This window comes from Budorcas taxicolor, chromosome 10 (genome assembly GCF_023091745.1).
Source record: "Budorcas taxicolor isolate Tak-1 chromosome 10, Takin1.1, whole genome shotgun sequence".
Classification (NCBI taxonomy): Eukaryota; Metazoa; Chordata; class Mammalia; order Artiodactyla; family Bovidae; genus Budorcas; species Budorcas taxicolor.
In genome coordinates, this window is record NC_068919.1 from 62,303,249 (window position 1) to 62,319,669 (window position 16,421).

Here is a 16,421-nt window from a genome sequence, read left to right on the forward strand (position 1 = left end):
TCTGGAACTCTCTTGCTGTTTCCATGATCTAGTGGATGTTGGTAATTTGATCTGTGGTTCCTCTACCTTTTCTAAAACCAGCTTGAAGGAAGTTCACGGTTCATGTATTGCTGAAGCCTGGTGTGGAGAATTTTGAGTGTTACTTTACTAGTGTGCAATTGTGCAGTAGCTTGAGCATTCTTTGGTAATGTCTTTCTTTGGGACCTGAATGAAAACTGACCTTTTCCAGTCCTGTGGCCATGGCTGAGTTTTCCAAATTTGCTGGCATATTGAGTGCAGCATCATCTTTTAGGACTTGAAATAGCTCAACTGGAATTCCAGGTCTGCCTTGGTAAATGAAAATCTGTGTTGCTGAACCCATGCATAATCTCCATCACTGAGTATTTTTTTTCTCTTTTTTTGTTATGAGTGTGTGTGTGTGTGTGTGTGTGTGTATGGTACCTTTGTTTCTTCACTCTCTTATCTCATATTAAGTAATATAAGAGGAATTGACTTCCTATCAGAGAATATAAGTATCTTTACTTCTTTATGTTTTTTACAGGATATCAAGGAAATGGTAAACTTTATTCAAAGTTTTTATCTTCTCTTCTGGAGAAATGGCTAATACATTTTAAGTTCTATGCAGGGTATTTGTATCATGATAAACAGAATTATGACCTTGTTATTATCTTTATTAGGAGATTAAGTATGGTTTAAGGAGATGCATAAGCATGCCAGATAGACTTGGGGTAGACTTGTGATGGTCAGTTTTATGTGCCTGTACGACTAGGCCATGGAGTGCCTAGATATTTGGCCAAATATTAATCTGAATGTTTCTGTTAGAGTGTTTTTGGATGAGATTAATATTAAAATTTGTAGAATGAATAAAGCAGATTGCCCTCCAATCAGCTGAATACTTGAACAAAAAGGTTATCCATCCTCTCTTCCTGGCTGTCTGCCATCACACTGGGATAATACCTTTTTTCCTGCCTTTGGTTTAACTGAAATCCCAGCTCTTCCTGCGTTTTGAGGATGTTTCCCTTCAGAAAGGAACCATAACATTGGCTCTCTTGGTTCTCAGGCCTTTGACCTGGACAGGAACTAAAAGTTTAGCTATACCATTTTCAGCTTGACAGATCACCCTGCAGATCTTGAAATTTGCCAGCTTCCGTAATCGTTGTTTTTGTTGTTTAGTCGTTGAGTCGTGTCCAATTCTTTGTCACCCCAAGGACTGTAGTAGCCCACCAGGCTCCTCTGTCCTTGGGATTTCCCAGGCTAAAATACTGTAGTGGGTTGCCATTTCCTTCTCCAGGGGATTTTCCTGACCAGGGGTCAAACCCACGTCTCGTGCATTGACAGGCAGATTCTTTTCCGCTGAGCCACCAGGAAAGCCAGCTTCCATGATAGCATCAGCCACTTTCTTATTATAAATATATATACATCCTATTGATTGCATTTCTTTGGAGAACCTTGAAAGAATTTTTGTACTTTGTTTATGAGGGCTGTTGTTCTATATGTGTCTTGTAATATATTTGTAAGGATTACCTGTGCAGACTGTGTTGGCCTCATCAAATGAATTAGAAAATATTTTCTCCTCTTCATTATCTGAATAATGTTTCAAATTGCTATTTTTTTCACTAAATGTTTGATAGAATTCATTAGTGAATTCTAGAGTTTTCTTTGAAGGATTTTTTTTTAATAGCAAATTTTTTTTTTTTTTTGACAGGTCTAAGTGTACTCAGAATTTATTTACTCTCACTTCATTTTTCTAGAGAATTATACTTTGAAAGAATTTGTCCAACATACAAGTTGTCAAATTTATTGGCATAAAATTGTTCATAATATATCATCATTACCATTTTAATATATTAATATATGCACTGATAATTCCTTTTTTTATTCCTGCTTGGATAATTTAGGTTTTTTCCTATGTTTATATGATCAGTTTTTCCAGGTACTTTTTAATTTAAATATATTCTAAGAATCAGTTCTTATTTTGTTAACCTTCTCTATTTCTGTATTTTCTATCTTTAATCATATCTGTTCTCTTCTCAATTTTTTTCTGCTACTTATTTTAAATTCAGTTTGGTTGCTTTCTTAAAGTGAAAACTGATGGCTTATCTTAAATCTTTAAATTTTCCAGTGTAAGTATTTAAAGCAAAAGATAACCAAAAGTCATTCTAAATATTTTTTCTTAGCTACATCAAACCTATTTTGATATATTTTATTTATTGTAATTTAGCTCAGAATATTTTATATTTTCCCCTACAATTCCTTCTTTACTTCATGGGTTAAAGTGTGCCCTTTAACTTTCAATTATTTAGTGATTCATAATTCAACTCCATTATATGAAAATAATAATTGTTATATGATTTCATTCTTTGAAATTTAACAATATATGTTTTATAATTAATGTATGCCTATATATCTCAATGAACAATTCATGTTCATTTGGAAAGAGTGCATCTTGTAGAGTTGTAAGATATAATTTTTTATCATTGTCACTTAGGTCAAGATGGTTGATAATGCCTCTTAGATTTTCTGTATCTTTTATGTCCTAAATAAATTTTTACTTAACTGCTATATTATTGAGAGAAAATTACTAACATATTCAATAACAATTTTACTTTCTTTCTTTCTTTCTTTTGCTGTTTCTCTGTTCTCTCAGATTCCTTATTCTAGTTTGAGCTGTTGTCAGCTGATGAGTATCTTTCTGATATATTTACCCTTTTATCTTTATGAGATGCTCAGATTTATCTTAATTAATGTGCTTAGTCTAAATAGAGACATTTTTTTCAGGGGCTAACTTAATCCATCTTTTTACATTCAATGTATTTGTTTCTTTATATTTAAAGAATGTCTTTTATAAATAACACATGGCTGGCTATTGCTTTTATATCCAGACTGACAATCTCTTCCTTTTAATTGTAGTGGTTATTATAGTTATATTCAATGTAATTAATGACATGACTGGATTTAAGTCAATGATTATGGAGGGTTTTTCTTCATCAATTTTTGTTTATCTACCCGTTCCTGATTTTTTTGGAGGGGGTATTCAAAAATCTGATATTGCATTAGTATTTCTGCTATATCCCTTTGCATTATTTTTAGAGGTTGTTCTGAATATTATAAATATTTGCTTATCATAAATTACTTAGAGCTACCCCTGTACTAACTCAAATAAAATATTGGAAACTTGCAACAATCTTGTTGCATTTATTGCCCCATCTCAATAATGTTGTGCTGCTATTACTATTATGTGAAACTAGACATTGTATATATATGTACGAACAATTATAAACCTACTTGATACAGTGCTATAATTTTCACATTAAGCTATTCTGATTCTTTTAAGGAAAGATAGATAGACATTAATAGATAGGACTACATAGCTTTAGATTTTACATATATAAATATACATATATAGTATGTTTATCCACACATTTATACTTTAAAGAGATATATTTACTCTTTCTTATAGATCCTACTACCTGGTATCATTTTCCTTCAGCCTGAATACCTTCATGTGGCATTTCTAGTAGTATGGGTCTTTAAGCAAAAAATTCTTTTATTTTCTTTTGATAAAATATCTTTCTTTCACTTTCATTTGTGAAATGTACTTTTCTTATATATAATTTTGTGTAAGTAGATTTTTGAGCATATTTTTTAAATTAAAGTGTAGTTGATTTACAATATTGTGCCAATCTCTGCTGTACAGCAAAGTGACTCAATTATACACATATATACATTCTTTTTAAATTTTTTATGGTGTTTATTACTGTTTATCAGAGGGTGCTGAATATAATTGACTGTGATATATGTTAGAACCTCCTTGTTTATCTACTCTAAATGTAATAGTTTGCATCTACCAACCCCCAATTCCCAGTCCATCCCTCTCCATCCCCCATTCCTTCTTACATTTTTCTCTTTAACTTTTCCTTTACTACTTTGAAAATATCAGTTCCTCTGTCCATGGAATTTTCCAGGCAAGAATACTGGAGCGAGTTGCCATTTCCTACTTCAAGGGATCTTTCCGACCCAAGGATCAAACCCACATCTCTTGCATCTCCTGAATTGAGAAGAGGATTCTTTACCATTAGCACGACCTGGGAAACCCCATATTACATGTATGTTAGAGTTTCTGCTATTGTCCCACAGAAACTTGTTCAAGTTTCTTCTATTTCACTTCTCTTTGTTCTTTTGATTGGATAATTTCTATTAATCTTTCTTCAATTTCACTAACTCTTATACCACCTCAAACCTGTTTTAAAGCTCTTCTAATAGATATTTCATTTCCATTATTGTACTTTTCAAGTCTATAATTCTAATTTTTCTTTTTTTTTCTTTTTACTAGTTTCTATTTCTGTGCTGAGGTTCTCCATCTGTTCCACCACTGTGCACATATTTATCTTTAAGAACCTAAACATATTTGTATTTTTTAAAAAGTCTTTGTCTGCTCATTGCAACATCTGGCTCACCCTGGGGTTTGTTTCCATTGATTTTTCATGAGTCAGGGTCACATTTTCTTTTATTTTTACATATCTACTCATTTTTATTTGGATGCTAGATATTATGAATGATACATTGTAAAGACTCTGAACTCTGTTATGTTTATCTTTGGAGTGTTTTTTGAATAGATTTAATAAGGTATATTTGCCGACTAAGGTCTGTCTAGTCAAGGCTATGGTTTTTCCAGTAGTCATGTATGGATGTGAGAGTTGGACTGTGAAGAAGGCTGAGCACCAAAGAATTGATGCTTTTGAACTTTGGTGTTGGAGGAGACTCTTGAGAGTCCCTTGGACTGCAAGGAGATCCAACCAGTCCATTCTGAAGGAGATCAGCCCTGGGATTTCTTTGGAAGGAATGATGCTAAAGCTGAAACTCCAGTACTTTGGCCACCTCATGTGAAGAGTTGACTCATTGGAAAAGACTCTGATGCTGGGAGGGATTGGGGGCAGGAGGAGAAGGGGACGACAGAGGCTGAGATGGCTGGATGGCATCACTGACTGGATGGATGCGAGTCTGAGTGAACTCCGGGAGTTGGTGATGGACAGGGAGGCCTGGCGTGCTGCAATTCATGGGGTCGCAAAGAGTCGAACATGACTGAGCGACTGGACTGAACTGAACTGAATAAGGTATAATTGATGTACATATAAATATACATATCTATTGTGTGTAACTCAGTGACTTTGAACTTAGGCAAATACCTGTGATTGTGTCCCCACAATTAGGTGATAGACATATCCAACAGAGTGATTTTTAAAAACTTCTAGCAGCACTTAACTAGTCAAACTGTCTTCTCTATGTTGCTGGCTGCTGAAATCTTGACTCAGTAATTTCAGCTTCCACCAATCTTTGGTTCTGTTTTGTTTTGTTTTGTGGCTCCTCTGTTTTCTCTGCAGTTAGTGGTCAGCCAAGATACTGGGTAAATCTTATAGATTTAATTTGGGGCTCATCCTCTCTGTAGGTCCCTTCCCTTTCAAGTTTTTCTCCCAAATGTCCTGACCCTGCCAGTATCATATGTATATTAATAGTGTGTCACACTTCGAGCATATAAAGTTGTGTCTTTTTGCTATACTTGATATTTTTAGTCAGACCCACAAAAATACCGAGTTTCACCTCTTCAGCTCATCTTTCAAAAGTATCTTCTCCTCCATTTTCTGCCTGTTTTTAGTCAGTCTTCAGTGCCTTCAAATAATACTTGGTTATTTTATTTTTTTAATTTTAAGTTTGATAACTGTTATCAATGGGAAAGTTGTTCTAACTATCCCATAGAAATCAAACCCCTAAAGCTTTTATTGTCACTCTAAAGGCTGACCATTCAAGAATCACAAGAGTCAACAGTGTTTAATAAGTGTATAATGCATTTTAACAAAACATAAACCCAGGAAGAATCTGAGGGACTTGATTGTCTCTTTTTCATGAGTTTTCTTCAATCACAAACATAAGAAATTGTACCAATTATTTTGTCTATTTTCCCCCAGACATTTTACAAAATAATTAGGACAAATCTGACAAGGACAAATTTTTGTCAAAAGAAAAGATTGTGGCAATGTATGAAATCCTGCCAAATACCAGTTATTCCCCACCCTCTATTTCCCAGGTGCAGGTAGTTAAACAAATCAAAGTTATAGAAAATTCAAGTCCACTTTTGTAATTGATAGGTATGACCTATTTTACCACATTAAGTCCCCCAGTATGTGAAAAACTTGTAAAAAGGAATTGGGGCCAGCTGTTCCCTCTTTGTACTGAGGGCCTAAAAGGAGGAAATAGATCAACTGTTGCACTGGAGATTAAGACCAACTATATAAGAAAATATTTCTCAGGGTTGAAAGTGATTAAATTTTTCAATGGGCAACCAATGTTGGTGTTTGAGGGAGTGTTTATGTGTGAGAGAGAGTATGTGTGTGTGTGTACATGTGTTTGACTATCTCTTCTGTGTTTTAAAATGATAGTATATGCTTTTATCTTGTGTGAGGTTTTAATCAAAGCACTGTCATAATGGGTTGTATCAAATATCTAAAATATACCATTTTAAAATTGCCCTTATTTTTCAAAATGCATAAGGACCATCCAGCATAATAATGTGGCAAGGTCACCCATTTCAGTTAATTGGGACTTTGGATTCCTTCAAAAAAGGATAAGTTCAACTAAGTGCCAATATTATTTCATATCCTTGTCATACTACCTCAAGCAATGCACTAACTAGTCATATAATTAGTACTTAATACATACTCAAATGCCAGAATATTTAAACCAGTGCAGTGAAAAATAAACAGCGGGATCAGGAGAGATTGTTTCAAGACCCAACTCTTCCATAGAAAGGCAGGGCTATTGAGAGTTTATTCTCTGTGTTGCTACTGATCTGAGCCTCGCTGTGCATGGGTCTATTTTAAAGGTATCCATGGCCGGGGGCACCACAATGTCCAGCAGTTCCTTGGACTGGAGAACACTGAATGCTGCTCAGGGAGGTCTGTGAAAGTCATCCTTCTTCTGCTAGACACTTGCCATGAGCTTTCAGTCTTGTTACTAAATAAATAGGGTTAAATTACTTATGAAAATAGGGCTCGAGTCTGTTTCTTTGACCACTTTCAAAACATATGTCCTAAGGGTTTATTAAGATCTGTTTTTCCCTCAGTTCAAATTGGTTTGAGCCAATTTAAGGGGAAACAGCTAAATTAAAGATAGCTAACACCTCTATTTGTGCTATATGGCACTGTATTAATCTGCTTGGGCTGCCATAGCATAATGGCAGACTAGATGGTTTAAAGTTATTGAGACTTATTTTCTCACAGTATTAGAGGCTAGAAATCTCAGATCAAAGTGCCAGCAGGGTTGATTTCTTCTGAGATCACTCTTTCTGGTTTGAAGATGGTTGCGCCTCTTCACATGGTTGTCCCATGTGCAAGTGCCTGTTTCTCTGTGATCTGTCTCCATGTTCAAATGTCCTCTTAAAAGGGCATCAACCAGATTAGATTATGATCCACCCTCAGGTACTTTACCTTAATCACGTCTTTGAAGGCCCTATTTCCAAACACTGATATGTGGGTTAGGACACATCCCAGTGTCCTCATTTAACCTTGAGTGAGTGAAAGTCACTAAGTCATGTCCAACTCTTTGCAACCCCGAGGACTGTAGCATTAACTCTTTATAGTCTGTGTCCCCAAATACAGTGACATGTAAAATGCTGAGGGCTAGGACTTCAATATATGAATGAATGGGAGACGGGGAGGACAAACAGTAGAGCTCACAATAAGTTCCAGATCTATCACTAGCCATTTCGGCACAATAACAAACATAACTAAAGATCTATTCAAAAAGGCACTTAAACAATTGAAACTATTGAGAAACTACACAGTATAATTTATACTTTTGCTTCTCTGTCCCCCGCTATATATATTTTTAAATTTTCTCTGCTCTTTCTTTTCATAGGGGAAATTTCTAAACCACATTTGCAATACCAAAATGAATAAATATAATCATACATTACCCAAGTAATGGAATGCCAATGTTGTTCAGTTGCTAAGTCGTGTCTGACTCTCTTGCAACCCCATGGACTGTAGCCCACTCAACTCCTCTATCCTTCACTATCTCCCAGACTTGGCTCAGATTCATATCCATTGAGTCAGTGATGCTATCTTACCATCTCATCCTCTGCCACCCTCTTCTCCTTTTGTCTTCAATCCTTCCCAGACTCAGGATCGGTGGTCTGAGTATTGCATCAGGTAGTCAAAGTACTGGGGCTTCAGCTTCACCATCAGTCCTTCCAATGAATATTCAGGGTTGATTTCCTTTAGGATTGACTGGTTTGATCTCCTTGTAATCCAAGGGACTCTCAAGAGTCTTCTCTAACACCACAATTTGAAAGCATCAATTCTTCAGTGCTCAGCCTTCTTTATGGTCCAACTCTCACATCCATACATGCCTACTGGAAAAGCCATAACTTTGACTAGATGGACCTTTTTCAGCAAAGTTATGTCTTTGCTTTGTAATACTTTGTCTAGGTTTGTCATAGCTTTTCTTCCTAGGAGCAAGTGCCTTTTAATTTCATTGCTGCTGTCACCATCCACAGTGATTTTGGAGCCCAGGAAAATAAAATCTGTCACCATTTCCACTTTTTTCCCATCTGTTTTCTGTGAAGTGATGGGACAAGATGCCATGATCTTAGTTTTTGAATGTTGAGTTTTAAGCCAGCTTTTCCCCTCTCCTCTTTGACTCTTATCAAGAGGCTCTTTAGTTCCTCTTCACTTTCTACCATTAGAGTGGTATCATCTGCATAACTGAGGCTGCTGATATTTCTCGTGGCAATCTTGATTCCAGCCTGTTAATCATCCAACCCCAGCATGTCACATGGTGTACTGTGCATATAAAGTTAAATAAGCAGGGTGACAGTGTACAACGTTGTTGTACTCCTTTCCCAATTTGGAACCAGTCAGTTGTTTTAGGTCGAGTTCTAACTGTTGCTTTCTGGACCACATTTTGTCAGAACTCTCCACTGTGACCTGGCCGTCTTGGGTGGCCCTGCATAGCATGGCTCATAGTTTCATTGAGTTATGCAAGTCCCTGCACTACCACAAGGCTGTGACCCATGAAGGGGTGAATATCAACAGCTTTTGAAAATCATAATTGAAAAAAATGATGTGGAAATATGCAAACAAAACAATATGAAGTAAAATTAATACCAGAAAAAACTATCTACATATTATAGTCCTACTAACAAACTTCTAAGTTTCGTATGAGGATGAAACTCATTATTATATATAAAACACTTAGTAGATTTTAAGCCTTAGGTAAGTATTCATACATGATAACTTTTATGACAGCTTTTTATTATTACTTGTATTATCATGTAGAAGGAGGATTTAAAATTTTTACCATTCCAAAAAAAAAATTTTTTTTACCATTCATGTGATTGTCTTACTTTCTAGTATAGTACGTAATCTTCAGCTGTCATTCATATTTCAGATTTCCTTGTACAGGCTCCTCTTTTGTATTCAACATCTCTACTGAGGCAAGAGTGTCACAGATGAGTATGAAGTTTTAAGTCTAGCCTACTTATCAGACTTGAGAATTTCTTCCAAGGTTGCTTTGTGATTGCAACTGAGAGGAATACTCTTCTTCAGCAGGCACTATTGACCAGTTTGTCAAAAGCACACTAGATACAAAGGACTTGAATTGCACAGTTGTTTTGGGAAGGCTCTTGCAACCTGTACCATCATTAGTCAGGAAGAAGTTGTTCTAATATTAATCAAGCCCCCTAAGGATGTTGACAAGGATAATAATTCTTTTCCAATGGGCTCATATTGTTTCATGTTAAAACAAAGCTTTGGGAAAGAATGCACGTTTTTAATAGAAGCTATAATTCTATGTGAAGGGTTATCTGAATAGTTTGCACAAGAAATGAAGTTATAGAACTTATTCCTCTGAGGAATTGAGGAGGAAATGAAGTCATTGAGGAAACAAAACCAAAGTCCTATCATCCTTTGCAGTAGAGGTTTGTAAGGACTCAGTGAACCTTGTGGAACTTTTGTCCAGGGCTTCCCTTGTGGCTCAGCTGGTAAAGAACCCACCTGCAATGTGGGAGACCTGAGTTTGATCCCTGGGTTGGAAGATCCCCTGGAGAAGGGAACAGCTACCCACTCCAGTATTCTGGCCTGGAGAATTCCATGGACTGGATAGTCCATGGGGTCACAAAGAGTCAGACACGACTAAGTGACTTTCACAACTTCTGTCCATAAGTCCATGGGCTTCTCTGAAGAGAACAAACTGGGATTATCAATCTGTAATTAATATGACTACATAGCTTTATAAAAAATAAACAGCATTATAGCCACCGAATCCTTCAGGTATTAATATATACAGTTTTTAAAAATGACAAGTCACTAATGTAAAAAGGCTATATAGCCTCATGGATAACTTTCACCACATTGAGTATGAATGATTATTAATAAATCTTAGTTGAACTAGTACAGTTCACTTGCCATCATATTGACTGCATGAGATATGTAAAATTCTGCCTCAATTTATTTAAACATATCAAAAGTGTATAACTTTCCTGGGTAAGTTTTTGGTCCCTGCATTCTCTAGAAAATTACCAGAGGCTTGAGAAGGGCTGAGGTTTGTTCTAGTTAGAGGCCTCCAGGGAGTAGAACTATGTCTCCTTGTTTAACTCTAACTTCCTTTGAGTACCTAGTCATCACTGGATCTCATAAGGAAAATGTAAAATCCCCAATCAATTTAGAAATAGATTTAGACCCAGAAGATAGCCAATTAATGCATCTCAACTTTTCAGAAAGCCTGAGTACAAGCAAGTAGCCCCCAAGGCCCCAAGTAATGATTGCTATTTCCAACTTCATTCAAGAGAAAAAAAAAGCTGGAAGCAGCCTTGATTCCAAGAGTGTTTCAGGCCACTGATTTTTATCACCCAGGTAAGAGTCATTTGCAACTAATGTATAGAATCATAGCCTCTTAGAGCTACAAGCATCCATAGAGAAAATCCAATCTAGAGCTCTCATTTTACAGATGAGCAGACTGAGGCCTATAGAGGTTTGGGGACTTGTCTGAGGTCACATACTTGTTAATAGCTCAGCTGGGATATTGATCAAATGTACCATTTCTAAAAGGCTTAATGGTGCTTGAAAAGCAATTGATTCTCCTAAGTAGCATAAACGCTTCCCCTTCAGTGTTACTTGCACTATTGTTTGTATAAAGTACAAAATTGTATTTCAGCCCAGCTCCCTCTTGAGACAAAGGAAAATTAATATTAAAGCCAAAAGGTTTTTTGTTTAGAATTGGATGCTGCTTCAAGCAAAGCAGGGCTTAAAACAACTCTACTGATGAGTGTCTCATGTTCACTTCCAGAAGCAAGGATGAGAGTAGGGGAAAAGATGCCTGCCAAGATCATGGATAAAAGAGATTGAAGGGCCTTGAGTGCTTTTTTCTCAGAGGCAGAAAAAGCCCCTTTCTTATTTTGAAGAGTATAACTGCAACTTGGCTTCTGGATTCAGGGGTACCTTCCTCCTGCTTTACTGACTATGGCAGATTTGGGAGACTCTCTGGCACTCGGTGTCCAATCACTTATTGTTTGTACCTCTGTTTACATTGGAGAATAGGGTAGCATTTGGGCAGGAAAAAAAGTGATAACTTATCATTTTTAAAATAACTGTGATATCTGGAATCATAGCAAAGAAATAGTCAGACATAATTAAAAATATGTATATATAGACAATAAAACCCAGCATCTTTGACCTGGGTTTAATTTAGTTGAACCAGTTTGATTACTGGAGTCATGTTAGTAACAAGACTAGCAATATATTCTACAGGTTTAGAGGGTGTCGATAAAAAGGGTACCTTGTGGAAAAGCAATGTACAGCAGAGAAATAGAGGTCTCAGCTTCTCTGTTCCACCCTTAATTGAATTAGAATTTTCAATTGAGAAGGGAAGGTTAAAATCACAGTCTCACATTTGGTCTCCAGTAAGCACAGAAGCTGGAATGTTAGGTAGGATTTCACTGCCATTGTTGCCATTGCCCACTGTTCCCTGAGAACAAACCACCAAAGGCCAAAGAGAGGGAAGTTTATCTGTGTGAGAGGTCAGCAGTTTGCAGGGTATGGGTCTGTGTAGAGGTGGTGAGAAATTATTACAGCTGCTCCATTGCATTGCTTTCTCAGCTGTAAATGAGGCTTCTCATTAATGAATCATGCACACAGACTGCCAGGGTCTCAGCATTAATTGGCACTAATGGGAACATCTTATGGCTGAAGGGAGAGCTATGGGAACCACTTTAAGTCTGATGATATTTGGAAGGGAGCTTGGACAATTTACCTTTTCCATGAAATTCTAGAGCAGCCATACATAGCAAACTTTCATTCCAAACCACAAATAAATCTGCAGAAAATCTATCAAATTCTTCATGAGAGAGATAGAATATCAACAAGTGTTTCAGTGAGATTTTCCTTTCTGCGCCATGCATGGCACTGACAGAGTGTTTGAAAATGCTTTTGAGTGCACCATGCATGCTAAGGCCTAATGTAGTGTATGTAATTTGTTTTATTCCTTTGAGATCATTCAGCAGGGACTCAGTGCAAGTTAGCCCTGAGGATATTTTGACCAATAAATTTGTTTTAAAAATGTGTCCTTCCATGATAGTGCACTGTTATTCCCACAAAATACGCTGATGCGGAAGTTTCATCTGAGCTGCCTAGAATGTTTTGCCCTTTAAGTGGAAGTGGTTTGTATCATTTCTTTTTTCAGCCCCCACAAAAGAATCCCTTGTAATTAGTTTTGTGATGTTTGGCATTGAGGAATGGATATTCACAATATTGGTATAGATCAGATCTTTTCAGATCACGGAGTAAATTCCACTTCCCAGAACACCACAAACTCATGCTACACTTAAGAGTGAATAGGAAGAAGCATGCCTGCCTTCAGTTGGGGGCACCCACACGAAGGCACAGTTTGCAGACCCCGCTGGCTTCTTCTGTCCCGTGCTCTGGTGCAATGCACAACCTGTACAAGGTAAATAATATTGTAGATATCCTCTTTGTGAATGTTAGCACCTCTCTGACCCGACAATGAGTCAGTGGAAGGGACGCAGAACAAGCAAGTTGATCTTATAAAGAAAAACTTAGGGCTGAGAGATGGTGTGGAACAGGTCTTATGAGGGAGACACAATAATGACATAATTTTTAGTAGGGGAGAATGTTGTAGAAAATTTAAGATCCACATCCCTAAAAGCTATTTGTTATCACATTTCAATGCAATTTTATATGTACACATATAAATAAACACTATGACAGCAACCAGGACCTCTGTAAAATTTCATCATACAGATTCTGTGCAGAATGCTTCATCAATAGTCTTAGACAGTAAAGAATCGGCCTGAAGTGTGGGAGACCTGGGTTCGATCCCTGGGTTGGAAAGATCCCTGGAGAAGGGCAGGCAACCCATTTCAGTATTCTTGCCTGGAGTATCCCCATGGACAGCAGAGCCTGGTGGACTACAGCCCATGGGGTCACAAAGAGTTGGAAACACCTGAGCTACTAAGCACACAGCACACAATTCATTTTAAAAGCATGTGATTTCAGAAAACGGTTTAAACTGTTCATGAAAAACTGTGTGGGCTTTTCCAGACACTTCTGATATTCAAATAAAGTCAGTCTTTCTTCTGAATATCAACTTGAGTTACCCAGGTTCACATTGTGTTGAAGTTGTGCTGAAATTTCCACTTGAACTGGCATTGTATTCAGTTCAGCTCGGTTGCTCAGTCTTGTCTGACTCTTTGCGACCCCATGGACTGCAGCACAGCAGACTTCCCTGTCCATCACCAAATCATGGAGCTTGCTCAAATTCATGATGCCATCGAGTCAGTGATGCCATCCAAACTGTTGAGTCAGTGATGCCATCCAAACCATCGGATCCCGGGTCATCCCTTTCTCCTTCTACCTTCCATCTTTCCCAGCATCGGGGTCTTTCTAAATGAGTCAGCTCTTCACATAAGGTGGTCAAAGTATTGGAGTTTCGGCTTCAACATGAGTCCTTCCAATGAATATTCAGGACTGATTTCCTTTAGAATGGACTGGTTGGATCTCCTTGCTCTCCAAAGGATTCTCAAGAGTCTTCTCCAACACCACAGTTCAAAAGTATCAATTCTTTGGCACTCAGCTTTCTTTATAGTCCAACTCTCACATCCATACATGACAATGGAAAAACCATAGCCTTGACTACATGGACCTTTTTTGACAAATTAATGTCTCTGCTTTTTAATATGCTGTCTAGTTTGCTCACAGCTTTTCTTCCAAGGAGCAAGCATCTTTTAATTTCATGGCTGCAGTCATCATCTGCAGTGATTTTGGAGCCCCCCAAAATAAAGTCTGACACTATTTCCACTGTTTCCTCATCTATTTCCCATGAAGTGATGGGACCAGATGCCATGATCTTAGTTTTCTGAATGTTGAGCTTGAAGCCAACTTTTTCCCTCTCCTCTTTCACTTTCATCAAGAGGCTCTTTAGTTCTTCTTTGCTTTCTGCCATAAGTGTGATGTCATCTATATATCTGAGGTTATTGGTATTTTTCCCAGCAATCTTGATTCCAGCTTGTGCTTCATCCAGCCCAGCATTTTGCATGATGTACTCTGCATATAAGTTAAATAAGCAGGGTGACAATATATATCCTTGACATCTCCTTTCCCGATTTGAAACCACTCTGTTGTTCCATGTCCAGTTCTAACTGTTGCTTCTTGACCTGTATACAGATTTCTCAGGGGGAGGTAAGGTGGTCTGGTATTCCCATCTCTTTAAGAATTTTCCACAGCTTGTTGTGATCCACACAGTCAAAGGCTTTGGCATAGTCAATAAAGCAGTAGATATTTCTCTGGAACTGTCTTGCTTTTTCGATGATCCAACAGATGTTGGCAATTTGTTCTCCAGTTCCTCTGCCTTTTCTAAATCCAGCTTGAACATCTGGAAGTTCATGGTTCACATACTGTTGAAGCCTGGCTTGGAGAATTTTGAGCATTACTTTGCTAGTGTATGAGATGAGTGCAAGTGTGTGGTGGCTTGAACATTCTTTGGCATTGCCTTTCTTTGGGATTGGAATGAAAACTGACCTTTTCCATTGTGTTGGGTTGGCCAAAATGTTCCTTTCGGTTTGTCTCTAAGATGGTACAGAAAAATCTGAACGAACTTTTTGGCCAACCCAAACTTCCTTGGACTCAGCCTGCCATTATCACAAGTATTTTCTGTCTCCAAGATCAGCTGCATCAAGATGGCTTACCATCTATAGCATGTTGGTGAAAACACCTGCTCACCAAGCAGATTAATACATTCCCAGCAGGAACTCTCATCCTCCTTGTTGTCCACTAAGAATCTCAGTTCATAGCACCTTCTTGCAAGCTGCCAGATCAGTGAATGACCCTCAGGTAACCAAGGTTCTTCAAGACAAGCCAATAAAGAATAAATAAAGCCATCATCCCAATTCTGTAAAAAAGTCTGTTTCTCCAAACCAGTTACGCACTAGTTATTAGTTAACAGGTAACTAGCTACTGCTACTTCTTCATTCTTCTAACAGTATGAAGCAACAGAAGAAAGACAATCTGTGTATGATCTATCCTAGGACTTTCCTATGTAGCTGATCCAACAGCCCCTTCTACACCTAACATTTCACCCAGACAAAATTTTTTACAACTCTCTTCATCTTCAGATTTTGGAAGAATAGATATTTATCTCAGGAAACAGGAAATGATTCCTTATTTTACATATTTTAAAGGCTTGATTCTGTTACTACCCACCTGCTGAGATTTCCAGTGACTGTCTGTCCATACACTCTTGAACAATTGAAAAATGTGCCACTTGTTGCTGTTGCCTCTGAAGTTTAGGGAATGATCCTTCAGGAGCAAGTTTTTATTCTGAAAGTGAAACGGCCACACTTTGCTTCCTTTTCAAATTCTTTGGGTCATTGTGAGTTACCACATCTTGATATAGAGCTGCTTCAATCTAGACTGGCCTCAGGGATTCTTAAAGTATCCTTGGGGTTGCAGAGGGACCTAAATTTTCTGTCAAATTGCAGGGCTCCACTGAAACAGCCTGGACATCAGCTCTTCCACTGTGGACAACACTGGTACCTATGCCATGGTTTTCAACTTGGCCAACTTGGCCAATCCTGCTCAGCACATGTGCCAAGTCTAGGCTGGTCACTGCACACGCACACAAATAGATACTTTTGACTGAGAGCTGAGGAAGAAGAAGGCCTTAGTGGCTAAATTATGTGTGGGTAAACCTGTTGATTGTATAGGTCCAGTGGTATAATGAAAATTGTCAGTTTAGTTTCTTGAGGAGGTGGTGATCAACATCCCCCCAAACTATCTGCATCTTTAATCAGTACAACCCTAATCACTTTTTTCTACAGTTCACTCATTGTCAGCAGTAAATATTTTCTTCCAGGT

The 16,421-nt window shown here is 37.6% G+C and overlaps 1 pseudogene; it reads right to left on the reverse strand.

The window, feature by feature from the left end:
• Window positions 1-15,239: 15,239 nt before the first annotated feature.
• Window positions 15,240-16,109, reverse strand: LOC128054566 (gem-associated protein 2-like; annotated as a pseudogene).
• Window positions 16,110-16,421: the final 312 nt, after the last annotated feature.